The sequence below is a fragment of the Astatotilapia calliptera genome, chromosome 6, assembly GCF_964374335.1.
Source record: "Astatotilapia calliptera chromosome 6, fAstCal68.1, whole genome shotgun sequence".
Lineage (NCBI taxonomy): Eukaryota > Metazoa > Chordata > Actinopteri > Cichliformes > Cichlidae > Astatotilapia > Astatotilapia calliptera.
The window spans coordinates 4,146,279-4,150,155 of NC_137427.1; positions in this window are offsets into that span (position 1 = coordinate 4,146,279).

Genomic DNA, 3,877 nt, shown 5'->3' on the forward strand with positions numbered 1-3,877 from the left:
CAAAAAGGATGCCCGGTTCAAGAACTTGGAGGAAACACAAACAATGGGAGGGTCACTGAAGGAAATTGCCTTCCCGGGTTTCCTCCGTGGCGTGAGCGATAAGCAGAGTTTTGTCCTTTCCTTCTAAGATTCCTAATTATTTAAAGTAACACTCAGGTATGCCGTTCAGCTGGGTTAGTTACAGCGCCGGGAGCAGCTTGGGAGAACAAGGAAACACAGACTGCTTCAGGTTGCCTTCCCAAATCAACTCAAAGGTTTATTTGATACACAGCAGTTTATATAGATGAAAAAAAAAGGTTCGTGTGTCAGCTTTCCCAGTTCAAACCGGTACAGACCAAATAAGGAAACGTCTTCCTGCCTTGTGAGCAAAGAAGTATCCTGTGTGTAGTTTATCAGTTCAGCTATAATTTATGATCATCCCAGCAAAATACACTCCTAGACATAAAATACAGAGTTCTTTCATTAGTGAATTCTGAAACAAACCACCTAGCCTTTAACGAGCCTTTTCCAGGAGATAAAGAAAAAGGGAGGATGGGAGTAAGGAAGTGGTCTCATCTCTGTGGTGTTTTCGACCTTGGGGTACCAGCCTGTGAGTCTTACACATCAATTCTTGGGTCAGAGAGAAAAATAACTAAAACAAAGGGGCCTTATTGAATGACAGAGTTTTCCTGCATAATGTCACTATAAAACAATATCCAGTAAATGCTACCATGGTACTAAAATACCTAACAGTCACACCTCTCATTTATCTGGACACAGGGCCGTGCAGAGATCTTTGAAGGGGCGGGTTCTCAAAGTAAAATCGGCATTTGGTCATATTTGAAATATTAATCGAATATAATCTGTTTTTAATGTATTTTCTTTAAACTACAGTGATTTTATAGCGTAATTATAATAATCCATAATTACGTGGCTATGCATATTAGATAGTTTTCAGTGAAAAATAAGCACCCCAGAAAGGCAGGGGAAAGCCCTGTAACTTACTTTAAAACTAAATATGTCCCTAAAACGGTGGACAGAGCTACAGACCCATGACAGCCTTGCTCGGTTAGCTAGCGGCTAATGACCAGCACTACTTGTGGGGTTATAAAAGGACAGTTGTTGTGTGTCGCAAACACAGCACGCTCATGTGTTTCAATTCGTCAGTTGCCACAAGACAACTTGCCAACGTGTACATAATAAGCTAATACTCCCGTGTGCTGAAGACTGAAGTGTACGTTGTACACCCTGCTTACTGTTTTTTGCGGCATCAGTCTGGTTTAGTGATGGGTCGTTCGCGAACGAAATGGCTCTTAGAGCCGGCTCTTTGACGTGAACGACGAGAGCCGGCTCCTTATCGCGAGCCGTGACGGCTCATGGGGTTTTTTTTTTTTTTTCTTTCTCTCACCCTCTCTCTCTCTCTCGCACTTTTTTTCCGCTTCACTCTGCACGCGAGCCTTGTGCTTTACGCTGGGCAGAGGGGGGAGGGGCGGTAGTTACACTCAGTAGCACAGGAACAGAGCCAGAGGGAGAGAGAGAGAAAGAGAGCCAGGGACAACAACTTCACATTAGAAAGGTATAGTAATCATCCACAACTATTTTCGGTTGCAGATGATAAAGGATTCAGAAAGTGCGGATTCATGCAGGCCCATATGACAGAGAATGTGCATGTTCTTTTTGTTTTCATATTATAATTTATATTTAATTGTGTTTTGCAGTGTTTTGTGTTGTTTTCACTTTAAATTTGTAAAAGGAAACAGGTGAAAATTTAAATAGTTAAAAGTTGAAATGTGAATAGTGTCATGGTCTCCGTGCCTGCCCGGTCGGCCCCACAAGGCTACAATTGCTGTTGCTGTTTTCTCCCTCTCTGCCTGGGCGGAGCTCACTGTGGGCTCCCGCCCTTGGCCCACACACACACCTGACAACACTCACCCATCATCACCGGGAGCACTATTTGAGGCTGGAACACAGATCCTCTCGTCGCTGGATGATTGTACCCCTAACGTTAGTGTTCTCACAGCTCTTGTGCTTCATATCCGTGACTTGTGATTAGTTGGTGACCTGCTTTCTCGTCTGCTTCAGATCTCCCCCCCCCCCCGGACCTGCAACCTCCCTGCTGCGGGAAAGTGTGTGAGTGTGAGCGAAGAAGACGTGAGCGAGTTACCCTGTGATTTCCCCCGGAGTTTTGGATCCCTTCACTGTATATATATTGCACTGCACTGTAAATAAACCACACCTTGGAGATACCTTACCGCTCTGCGTTGAATCCCTGTACCAGATCGTGACAAATAGTTGATTTTTGTATTATATGATTTATTTATTACATTTTATGTGGCGTGAATAAATAAAAATATATTTACAGTGGTCCCTAGAGACAAAGCACATACAAACTTCAAATCACGTACGAACTCTGAAGCATGTACAAACTCCAAAACACGTAAAAACACGTACAAACTCCGAAGCATGTAAAAACTCAGAAGCACATAAAAACTCAAAACACTTACAAAAGACAACAGAAGTGCTCCAGGATGCTGGGCGCAGTGTTGAGCTTTTGTTATCTTGTGGCTACACAATCCAGCAAGTACCAATGACCGGATTTGGTGTGTGATAGTAACAGGTAGATGAACTTTTTTTTAAATTATTTAAATATATTTGAGTGCCTGTGTATAAATACACAAACAATACACACATGCTTTCAATTGTGTAATTTAAGTGATCTAGTAGCTCTGCTTTGGAAGTTCAGTTCATGCTAGAAATGTGTTTTGGAGTTTGTACGTGTTTTGTCTCTAGGGGCCACCGCATATATTTATATATAAACATATATAAATAAAACCACTTTTTTACGTTAGTAATTCCTTTTGTGCATAATTTTATATTATTGTGAATAATAAATTAATTAAAGCAACAAAACAACCTGAAGAGCCGGTTCGGAGCCGAAAGAGCCGGCTCTTTTTAGTGAGTCGAGCCGAAAGAGCCGGCTCTCTAAAAAGAGCCGGAAATCCCATCACTAGTCTGGTTTCCCAGTTCATTTGTGTTTCTCTTACAGCTCCGCACAGTCCAGGAGGAAAACAATGCGCGTGCTCTTTGCGTGCTCGTTCCCGGCTCCTCTGTTGTCAATGGCGAGGATTGGTTAATGGTCATCATGTGACTGATGCGCGCCCGTTCCTTTTATTTACCAAAATTGTGATTAATAGCTAAATGTTATTGCTGAGGGGCACAGGCAGGACTCCACACGCACACACACATTAGAAAAAAGGCTGCACTTGAGTCCTGTCAGTCCGTTTCAGAGGTGTTGTTTTGACTAAAGGCTTAACTTAAAACATGTGCAGTTCAAAAGGTGAGCTTGTACTTGTTGGAGTTCATCCTCATTGGTTACTGCTTCTGACAAACATGACGTTTGTACACAGAAAACGACTTAATGTGACTTTTTCTCTTTCTGCATATACACAGATCTGCCAGGAGGGAGCACTAAAAGATCTTTTTACACTGCACATGACTTCAGCCCACACAAATATTGCCCTTTTTGTGCATTTAAGTCCAAAATAATATTGTTAAAGTTGCTTTTACAAGTTTGTTTATTCAAAGTGAATAAAGCACAGTCTATGTGGGCAGTTTTGTTTTTCTCAGCATTAAGATCTCTCTATCTCTATCTCTCACTCTCTCTCTCTATATATATATATTCACTCCTGTGAAATAAGCTGTAAAAGCCAGTAGTACAAATATTTTATTATATTTGTTCATCCAGTTGAAAATGTCACTGAGATCTAAAATTACCTTTTAAAGACCGAAGTAAACAAAAAGGCAGCCGACTTTGTAACTGTTAAACTCACAGACTCAGATGGGGCTAATTTACATCAGAGTGAACACAACATCAAGATTATATGTGAACTTACATGTA